Below are 11,796 nucleotides of genomic sequence, written 5' to 3' on the forward strand. Positions count from 1 at the left end.
AATTTCTCTTCTTCAGAAACGCTTTCCTTGCCATTGCCAGTCTACATTTTATATCCTCTCTACTTCGACCATCATCAGTTATTTTGCTCCCCAAATAGCAAAACTCCTTTACTACTTTAAGTGTCTCATTTCCTAATCTAATACCCTCAGCATCACCCGACTTAATTCGACTACATTCCATTATCCTCGTTTTGCTTTTGTTGATGTTCATCTTATATCCTCCCTTCAAGACACCATCCATTCCGTTCAACTGCTCTTCCAAATCCTTTGCTGTCTCTGACAGAATTACAATGTCATCGGCGAACCTCAAAGTTTTTATTTCTTCTCCATGGATTTTAATACCTACTCCGAATTTTTCTTTTGTTTCCCTTACTGCTTGCTCAATATACAGATTGAATAACATTGGGGAGAGGCTACAACCCTGTCTCACTCCCTTCCCAACCGCTGCTTCCCTCTCATACCCCTCGACTCTTATAACTGCCATCTGGTTTCTGTACAAATTGTAAATAGCCTTTCGCTCCCTGTATTTTACCCCTGCCACCTTTAGAATTTGAAAGAGAGTATTCCAGTCAACATTGTCAAAAGCTTTCTCTAAGTCTACAAATGCTAGAAACGTAGGTTTGCCTTTCCTTAATCTTTCTTCTAAGATAAGTCGTAAGGTCAGTATTGCCTCACGTGTTCCAGTATTTCTACGGAATCCAAACTGATCTTCCCCGAGGTCGGCTTCTACTAGTTTTTCCATTCGTCTGTAAAGAATTCGTGTTAGTATTTTGCAGCTATGGCTTATTAAACTGATTGTTCGGTAATTTTCACATCTGTCAACACCTGCTTTCTTTGGGATTGGAATTATTATATTCTTCTTGAAGTCTGAGGGTATTTCGCCTGTTTCATACATCTTGCTCACCAGATGGTAGAGTTTTGTCAGGACTGGCTCTCCAAAGGCCGTCAGTAGTTCTACTGGAATTTTGTCTACTCCGGGGGCCTTGTTTCGACTCAGGTCTTTCAGTGCTCTGTCAAACTCTTCACGCAGTATCGTATTTCCCATTTCATCTTCATCTACATCCTCTTCCATTTCCATAATATTGTCCTCAAGTACATCGCCCTTGTATAGACCCTCTATATATTCCTTCCACCTTTCTGCTTTCCCTTCTTTGCTTAGAACTGGGTTTCCATCTGAGCTCTTGATGTTCATACAAGTGGTTCTCTTATCTCCAAAGGTCTCTTTAATTTTCCTGTAGGCAGTATCTATCTTACCCCTAGTGAGATAAGCCTCTACATCCTTACATTTGTCCTCTAGCCATCCCTGCTTAGCCATTCTGCACTTCCTGTCGATCTCATTTTTGAGACGTTTGTATTCCTTTTTGCCTGCTTCATTTACTGCATTTTTATATTTTCTCCTTTCATCAATTAAATTCAATATTTCTTCTGTTACCCAAGGATTTCTACTAGCCCTCGTCTTTTTACCTACTTGATCCTCTGCTGCCTTCACTACTTCATCCCTCAAAGTTACCCATTCTTCTTCTACTGTATTTCTTTCCCCCATTCCTGTCAATTGTTCCCTTATGCTCTCCCTGAAACTCTGTACCACCTCTGGTTCTTTCAGTTTATCCAGGTCCCATCTCCTTAAATTCCCACCTTTTTGCAGTTTCTTCAATTTTAATCTACAGGTCATAACCAATAGATTGTGGTCAGAGTCCACATCTGCCCCTGGAAATGTCTTACAATTTAAAACCTGGTTCCTAAATCTCTGTCTTACCATTATATAATATATCTGATACCTTTTAGTATCTCCAGGGTTCTTCCATGTATACAACCTTCTATCATGATTCTTAAACACAGTGTTAGCTATGATTAAGTTGTGCTCTGTGCAAAATTCTACCAGGCGGCTTCCTCTTTCATTTCTTAGCCCCAATCCATATTCACCTACTACGTTTCCTTCTCTCCCTTTTCCTACACTCGAATTCCAGTCACCCATGACTATTAAATTTTCGTCTCCCTTCACTATCTGAATAATTTCTTTTATTTCATCATACATTTCTTCAATTTCTTCGTCATCTGCAGAGCTAGTTGGCATATAAACTTGTACTACTGTAGTATGTGTGGGCTTCGTATCTATCTTGGCCACAATAATCCGTTCACTATGCTGTTTGTAGTAGCTTACCCGCATTCCTATTTTCCTATTCATTATTAAACCTACTCCTGCATTACCCCTATTTGACTTTGTGTTTATAACCCTGTAGTCACCTGACCAGAAGTCTTGTTCCTCCTGCCACCGAACTTCACTAATTCCCACTATATCTAACGTTAACCTATCCATTTCCCTTTTTAAACTTTCTAACCTACCTGCCCGATTAAGGGATTGCAGCATACACTTTACATTATGTGCTTTCAGGTCATGTTTTTTTTTAGAAAAAGTTCCCTGTAGGTGGCAGCATTTGTCAGCGTATCTTCGAGAAATTAAGGAAATTTCTGTTTCTTTTCAGTATTTTTCGATTATAATGCCTTTATAACACGCTGCAATGTGCTGATATACCCTACACTATGGAGAAAGTGATCGTTTTTTATCACAACAAAACAGAAATATACAGGGGTTGGACAAAAGCATGGAAACAGGGAGAGAAATGCGTGACTGAACATATAAGCAGATGGTAGCCAAGCTACGAGGTTGCGCTATTGTATTGGACCACTACTGGCGCCCGTGCAATGTCCTCAGTATGTGGCAAGAGTCAATCGCGATCACCACAGTGTTATGTGTAGTTGTGAGTGCCTTATGCTAGAGCTAAGTGAATTCAAATGAGAGCAAATTATTGGAGCTGTCAGTGATGCAAATTCCTATAACAGTAAAACGTGATGCCGAAGCCATGAAACCTGGACTATAGAGCAATGGAAGAAACTTGTTTGGTCGTATGAATCTTCTTTCACTCTTTTTCCGTCTTCTGTCTGAATTTACGCCCCAAGAGTGAAACTTGTGGAGGGGATTGATATAATTTTGGGCAGCCACATCGTGGTACGTATTTCCAAGGACACATGGCCACTCTGCTAGGTCACATTACTTTCAACGATTATGTGACCGTTTTGACAGGTCAGGTCCATCCCCAGGGGTGGTGCTGTGTTCCAAGAGGACAAGATTCCTGTTCACACAGCTTGCATCGCTTAGGACCGATTTTGTGAGCGTGAGGATGAGTTGTTGCATCTCCTCTACACACTACTGCCATCAGATCTCAATATTATTGAGCGTTTGTGGTCCACTTTAGAGAGACTGGTACGTGACCACTACTCACCTCCATCATCGTAACCTAAAACTGCCTCTATTTCGCAGGAATAATGGTATAAGATTTCCTTGAAAACCATACAGGACCTAGATTTAACAAATCTGGGGCAACTGGAAACTGGTTTGAGTGTCAATGGGTTTCCTACGCTGGGTTAAAAATGGTCATGTGGTGTTTTCATATCTTTGTTCACCCCCTCCCCCCCCCCCCCCCCACACACACACACACACATAGACACACACCTTTTTTCGATGTATCAAAAGGACTACATTCGGCAACGACCTACACTTTCACATTTCCAGTGATATTATTTTCATAATTTTTTATATGTTTAATATTGAGTTTTCTGAGTGTTACACACATTTCAGCTATCTTTAATACAAATATTATTCACTCAGAATGTGTACTACCATTTTCGTGGATAATACTATTTTGTTTAAATTTAGTATTTAACCTTATTTTGTCCCTGAACAATACATTGACCACCAACTTTTCATTTACAAAATGAAAAACTCAGGAATGAAAAGTATTATGTCTCTATGCTAGTTGTCAAATATGTGGAGTCTACGAATCCAATGTGCTCGGTTTGTTAGACAAACAGGACAGAAAAATCCTATTAATGAGTTTTATTAAAAATGGAAATATACAGTACTTACCTTCGCAATTACACAGATGTGTCGCTAGCGAAGGGCTACATACAAAATAATCAAGCTTCTTCTGTGCAAACAATTCCTAGTTTGAGCTACACTACTGGCCATTAAAATTTTTACACCAAGAAGAAATGCAGATGATAAACGGGTATTCACTGGACAAATATATTATACTAGAACTGACATGTGATTACATTTTCACGTAATTTGGGTGCATAGTTCCTGAGAAATCAGTATCCAGAACAACCACCTCTGGTCGTAATAACGGCCTTGATACGCCTGGGCGTTGAGTCAAACAGAACTTGGATAGTGTGTACAGGTACAGCTACTCATGCAGCTTCAACACGATACCACAGTTCATCAAGAGTAGTGACTGGCGTATTTTGACGAGCCAGTTGCTCGGCCACCATTGACCGGACGTTTTCAGTTGGTGAGAGATCTGGAGAATGCGTTGGCCAGGATAGCAGTCGAATATTTTCTGTATCCAGAAAGGACCGTGCAGGACCTGCAACATGCGGCCGTGCAATATCCTGCTGAAATGTAGGGTTTCGCAGGGATCGAATGAAGGATAGAGCCACGGGTCGTAACACATCTGAAATGTAACGTCCACTGTTCAAACTGCCGTCAATGCAACCAAGAGGTGACTGAGACGTGTAACCAATGGCACCCCATACCATCAAGCCGGGTGATACGCCAGTATGGCGATGACGAATACACGTTTCGAATGTGCGTTCAACGCGATGTCGCCAAACACGGATGCGACCATCTTGATGCTGTAAACAAAACCTGGATTCATCCGAAAAAATGACGTTTAGCCATTCGTGCATCCAGATTCGTCGTTGAGTACACCATCGCAGGCGCTCCTGTCTGTGATGCAGCGTGAAGGGTAGGCGCAGCCATGGTCTCCGAGCTGATAGTTCATGCTGCTGCAAACGTCGTCGAACTATTCGTGCAGATGGTTGTTGTCTTGAAAACGTCCCCATCTGTTGACTCAGGGATCGAGACGTGGCTGCACGATCCGTTACAGTCATGTGGATAAGATGCCTGTCATCTCGACTGCTAGTTATATGAGGCCATTGGGATCCAGCACGGCGTTCCGTATTACCCTCCTGAACCCACCGATTCCACATTCTGCTAACAGTCATTGGATGTCGACCAATGCAAGCAGCAATGTCGCGATACGATAAACCGCAATCGCGATAGGCTACAATCCGACCTTTATCAAAGTAGGAAACGTGATGGTACGCATTTCTCCTCCTTACACGAGGCATCACAACAACGTTTCACCAGGCAACGCCGGTCAACTGCTGTTTGTGTATGAGAAATCGGTTGGAAACTTTCCTCATGTCAGCACGTTGTAGGTGTCGCCACCGGTGCCAACCTTGTGTGAATGCTCTGAAAAGCTAATCATTTGCATATCACAGCATCTTCTTGCTGTCGGTTAAATTTCGAGTCTGTAGCACGTCATCTTCGTGGTGTAGCAATTTTAATGGCCAGTAGTGTACATAGAGTGTGCAAGTGAAGTAATGAGTGTTGACGCTTCTATCCAAGTCGCTGATCTTGAAGCTACTGTCAACTGGGCCGCGACCAGTAGAGCGCGGCGGTTATGTCCTCTTCACACAGCGGCCGCTGCTGTCGCGTTGTCCTCCTGGAGGGGGGTCCGGTCAGTGTGCGATTGGCTGATTTCTTCTCACAGCCATCTCTTCTCTCTCGTTCCTGACTGGAGTGCCGGCCCTTGACTGTACGCCGTAACAAAAAGGATAAACAATAATTCATCTTAGTTATTTTGACTTTTACTACACTCCTGGAAATTGAAATAAGAACACCGTGAATTCATTGTCCCAGGAAGGGGAAACTTTAATGATACATTCCTGGGGTCAGATACATCACATGATCACACTGACAGAACCACAGGCACATAGACACAGGCAACAGAGCATGCACAATGTCGGCACTAGTACAGTGTATATCCACCTTTCGCAGCAATGCAGGCTGCTATTCTCCCATGCAGACGATCGTAGAGATGCTGGATGTAGTCCTGTGGAACGGCTTGCCACGCCATTTCCACCTGGCGCCTCAGTTGGACCAGCGTTCGTGCTGGACGTGCAGACCGCGTGAGACGACGCTTCATCCAGTCCCAAACATGCTCAATGGGGGACAGATCCGGAGATCTAGCTGGCCAGGGTAGTTGACTTACACCTTCTAGAGCACGTTGGGTGGCACGGGATACATGTGGACGTGCATTGTCCTGTTGGAACAGCAAGTTCCCTTGCCGGTCTAGGAATGGTAGAACGATGGGTTCGATGACGGTTTAGATGTACCGTGCACTATTCAGTGTCCCCTCGACGATCACCAGTGGTGTACGGCCAGTGTAGGAGATCGCTCCCCACACCATGATGCCGGGTGTTGGCCCTGTGTGCCTCGGTCGTATGCAGTCCTGATTGTGGCGCTCACCTGCACGGCGCCAAACACGCATACGACCATCATTGGCACCAAGGCAGAAGCGACTCTCATCGCTGAAGACGACACGTCTCCATTCGTCCCTCCATTCACGCCTGTCGCGACACCACTGGAGGCGGGCTGCACGATGTTGGGGCGTGAGCGGAAGACGGCCTAACGGTGTGCGGGACCGTAGCCCAGCTTCAAGGAGACGGTTGCGAATGGTCCTCGCCGATACCCCAGGAGCAACAGTGTCCCTAATTTGCTGGGAAGTGGCGGTGTGGTCCCCTACGGCACTGCGTAGGATCCTACGGTCTTGGCGTGCATCCGTGCGTCGCTGCGGTCCGGTCCCAGGTCGACGGGCACGTGCACCTTCCGCCGACCACTGGCGACAACATCGATGTACTGTGGAGACCTCACGCCCCACGTGTTGAACAATTCGGCGGTACGTCCACCCGGCCTCCCGCATGCCCACTATACGCCCTCGCTCAAAGTCCGTCAACTGCACATACGGTTCACGTCCACGCTGTCGCGGCATGCTACCAGTGTTAAAGACTGCGATGGAGCTCCGTATGCCACGGCAAACTGGCTGACACTGACGGCGGCGGTGCACAAATGCTGCGCAGCTAGCGCCATTCGACGGCCAACACCGCGGTTCCTGGTGTGTCCGCTGTGCCGTGCGTGTGATCATTGCTTGTACAGCCCTCTCGCAGTGTCCGGAGCAGGTATGGTGGGTCTGACACACCGGTGTCAATGTGTTCTTTTTTCCATTTCCAGGAGTGTATTTATTATACAGTTTTGTTAATATGTTGATGACGTTGAAGATCGTTCCTCAATGAGAACTGGTTGTCAATAGATAAATGCACATTATACCAGTGTTTGGTGGTTTCGTGCTGCTGTCTTTATCTACATATTGTAGTTACACACCGCTGATTGCAAATTAATTGGGGCATCGTGTGGTAATTGGTTTTTGGCAACAGCGGGAATATTTTAGCTATGTCGGACCAATCCAGGCGGCTAAGTAAGCCATCTGGACACAGCTGCAATATTTAAACAGTATGTATAGGATGAGCCATTTTGTCTTGGCTGCTGTAGGGCTGTGCTACGGTACTGTAGCGCGGGATTTCGTTGTTTACCAGAGCTATAGACTGCAAACAGATTGAATGTTAATTATGTAATTTTATTTAATTATAGTTGTAATTAAAACTTTATGACTACCCTTCGTGATTGCTACTTCGTTTTTTAATGTGTAGCAGTAAGCGCTGAAAAGGCATAAACATAAAATTTGGTGCAGTTTTCATCACTTACTCGAAATGTTGACTCTTTATTTCCCATGATATTTTGTTTTTCAGGTAGCCGGCACCATAGCGACGTACGAAGTGGTGCTCTTGCAGTTGAACGACGTGAACGCCTTCAGCAGGACGGAACAGCAGTCCCTCAATTCGACAGAACCCGTTTGCTCGTAACCATTGCTCGCATTGAGAACATTTTGTCAGCTGCTGATGATTGCATTCAAGTACTCAGCAATCGTATTTTCATCTAAAACAAAGCAGCCGTTCCTACAGAGGACATTTACTAACCGGTAAATGTCCTACTCGCGTGTGACGCCTGATGATTTATGAACGAAGTGTATGAGACACGTGTTTGCTTCTTGCTCGACGAAGGAAAAGTGAAGAATGTTCGTTAAGGGTGCTGAATGTGAGACTTAGCGGCCTTGTCGACGACAGGAGAAATACGGCTAAATACTAAATCTTTCCAGAATGCAGTTAGCCTACTTCCTCCTGACATGACATGCAGTCGTGATCACATGGCGAAACCGTGGCAAATCTCACTGGAGGGGTAGTTATAAACGACTTCCAACATCTAAGGAGCGTTGCAGAGGACGTAAGGTAGAGATTTTATTCCACTTCCCACGAAATTAGCCGTTCCAAGTTTGACTTTTTCTTTGCTTTGAGCTACTCCCCAGTTTAATTCGGGTCCATTCCACACAAAAATGAGTTTTGCACAATTCGGGCTCAACGGTAGAAATGGAAATGATGCCTCAGCTCTCACATTTGGAAACAAAGAAAACTAAAAAACGCATAAAAATCTGTGTGAAAAACTCTTGACTCAAGAACTATTCTTCAGAAGTAGCTAACTACCCAACAACATTACTACCTACCGTTTAAGTATTAATATTATTCTGTTAACTTTAACAATAGTATTGCTAAAGCTACTCTTTACAGCTTTTTTAAACAAATACCAGTAAACCCACGATTCCTTAAGGCCCGCTTTACACAGTACGTGCGACACGAACAAGAAAGTCGTTATCTACTGCAGCGCTCCACGCGACAGACAGTCCAACTACAGAAAAGCGTTTACACGGTACGTGCCTGTCTAGCCGTCTGGTTAAGTGTCTACTGTTTTTTTTTTTTTTTTTTTTTTGTCATTTCCAGCAAGTGAACCGACGGCTTAGACTCACTTTTCTGACTGTCAATGATATTTAAGTGTATTTCAGACGACGGAATCTGTGAAGCAGTATTTAGTTGTTTTCGTGCAGTTTATGTGAAATTAAGTCAGTTACATGTGTAAACGACCTCACTATAAAAGCAGGAAATCATGAACACACCAATAGAAATGTTGCGTTTCTGTCGTCTATGTTAATTTACTATGTTAACTCACTCTTTTTCTTTCGTGAGAATACACATTAGGGCTCATGTGCGAGTAAACAACAACATATTTTTCAGAGCAGTTCCAGATAGATCCGGATCACAGATTTACATTCACTTCCTCATACAAGCGTCTTATCGTCTAAATTCCAGCGAATGCTTGTAGCAGATGTTCCAACCGTTAACAATTCAGGAGATGAACGGACTACGTTTCGTTGAGCAGGAGACACAATTTACAAAAACTTAGCGCTATTTGTAAGTTGCGGTCCCCCTCCCGGTCGTCTGCTCATGGGCGAAGCACTTTCGTACGTATGAGAATAGGATCCATAATATTCCATCACGTAGCAGCGGCCGATGGAACCGGGTTATCATGGATAATCTTGCTAGCTCACACGTCCTATGCAGAACGGGCTTAAGGGATCGAATTGTCATGTATAAAACGCTTCAAACTTCTGGTTACTTTATAAATATTTTAAATACTTCACGTTAAGCATCTAATAAGGGAACCTCCCCATCGCACCCTCCTCAGATTTAGTTATGAGTTGGCACAGTGGATAGGCCTTGAAAAACTGAACACAGATCAATCGAGAAAACAGGAAGAAATTGTGTGGAACTATGAAAAAATAAGCAAAATATACAAACTGAGTAGTCCATGCGCAAGATAAGCAACATCAAGGATAGTGTAAGCTCAGGAGCGCCGTGGTCCCGTGGTTAGCGTGAGCAGCTACGGAACGAGAAGTTCTTGATTCACGTCTTGCCTCGAGTGAAAAGTTCTATTTTTTTATTTTCAGACAATTATCAAAGTTCAGGCACTCACACATAATCAACTTCGCTCTCCAGAATTCCAGGACATGTTCAGATTTGCAGGATTTGACGGTCTACACACGGAAAAATTTGAAAACGTTAAAAACACAGGGAAAACTGTGTGACTGTGAAACTGTTGCATTCATTTGTTGCAGTTTATGTGACTAACTCTTATGTTTTCATCACTTTTTTGGGAGTGATTGTCATAGCCACAAGAAAACCTAAATCGGGCAAGGTAGAAGCATATTTTTACCCATTCGCCAAGTGTACAAGTTAGGTGGGTCGACAACATATTCTTGTCATGTGACGCACATGCCGTCACCAGTGTCGTATAGAATATATCAGACGTGTTTTCCTGTGAAGGAATCGGTTGACCTATGACCTTGCGATCAAATGTTTTCTTTTCCCATTGGAGAGGCACGTCCTTTCGTCTACTAATCGCACGGTTTTGCGGTGCGGTCGCAAAACACAGACACTAAACTTGTTACACTGAACAGAGACGTCAATGAACGAACGGACAGATCATAACTTTGCGAAAATAAAGAAAGTAAACTTTTCACTCGAGGGGAGACTTGAACCACGTACCTCTCATTGCGCAGCTGTTCCCGCTAACCACGGGACCACGGCGCTCCCGAGCTGGCCTTATCCTTAATTGCCTATGTTGCGCATGGACTACTCAGTTTGTATATTTTGCTTATTTTTTCATAGTTCCAGACAATTTCTTCCTGTTTTCTCGATTGATTTGTGTTCAGTTTTTCAAGACCTATCCACTGTACCAACTTATAACTCAATCTGAGGGGGTGTGATGGGGAGGTTCCCTTGTAAGAGAGATCTAGTTTAGAAAAGATTTGTAACTGAGTTTCAAGTTTGTTGGAAATGCTAAGTGCTCTCGCTATCAAACATGGAATAAATATATTATTTGTAATTTGCGCTCCGTTTTAAGCATAAGCTAGTTTTTCGCGCTTCTCAGTATTTATGACGTCATATCACCTGAACTATGACATAATTTTGCAGGTACATTCAGTGTCATATGTGGATAGTGTCTGCAAAATGTGTTGCGAATAGAGTTGGTAGTAAATGAATAATAAATTAAAACGACATGCAAGAGATTAAAGTTTTACTACGTAAACAGTGAAAATGTAGTTCGCAATAAACTTTTTTACCTTTCATTATTTTGTGGGAGGTGTTGGTGAGATAAAGTTTCATAAAGCTACGAAGTCTATCGCGACATATTTCTTGAATAAAAATCTCTCGGTGTACATGCCGCGTCAATTCAGGATAAAACTCCAAGCTTTCGACCACTACCTCCATGGTCGTCGTCAGGACTAAAACTGACTGTAGTGAACTATTTTTTTTTTCCTTTATGGAGTTTCGATTCCCCCTAAAGGGGGCGGGCTGGCAGCAGCTTATTACGCCACTCTTCAGCCTACAGAATTTGTTTTAAAAAGATGAAGATAAGAAAAAAGAATAACAGTTGGCGATAAAATCGGTGACTTAAAGGTAAAATGGCAGAAAATTCTGGAACTTAAATCATAAAACACAGGGTGGATGATACTAATAAAATACACAGGAAGCAGAAAAAATAATAGACAGACAATTAAAAAAACACAGAGACAGTCTGGGTTCTGTTCGCAAGAGACATAAAAAGCACACCCAGCGACAGCATGATTTCTGTTCGCAACACTGTGAAAGGACGCACAACACTGAACACTCACGTAAACACTGCACTAAAAGTTGGCACAAATATGACATACCACACTCTTGAGCAGGTGGGGGGGGGGGGGGGGGAACTGGTCAGATGACGGGAAAAGGGGGGGGAAGGAGAGGAAAAGCGAAGGGGGAGGGGGGAAAGGAGACAATGGAAGAGGAGTATCCATAAGAGGGGTGCGGGGTGCTGAGCAGACGTGCCAGGGAGTGGGGAAGGCAGAGGAGGGGAGTACAAAAGAACTCGGGGGGGGGGGGGGGAGAGAAAGGAGATGGGGAGAG

The 11,796-nt window shown here is 43.8% G+C and overlaps 1 pseudogene; it reads left to right on the forward strand.

Annotated features, from left to right (window-relative positions):
- LOC126160522 (gustatory receptor for sugar taste 64f-like) overlaps positions 1-7,824 on the forward strand; it is a 109,405-nt pseudogene extending 101,581 nt beyond the window's left edge.
- The last annotated feature ends 3,972 nt before the right edge of the window (positions 7,825-11,796 follow it).

This window comes from Schistocerca cancellata, chromosome 2 (genome assembly GCF_023864275.1).
Source record: "Schistocerca cancellata isolate TAMUIC-IGC-003103 chromosome 2, iqSchCanc2.1, whole genome shotgun sequence".
Classification (NCBI taxonomy): Eukaryota; Metazoa; Arthropoda; class Insecta; order Orthoptera; family Acrididae; genus Schistocerca; species Schistocerca cancellata.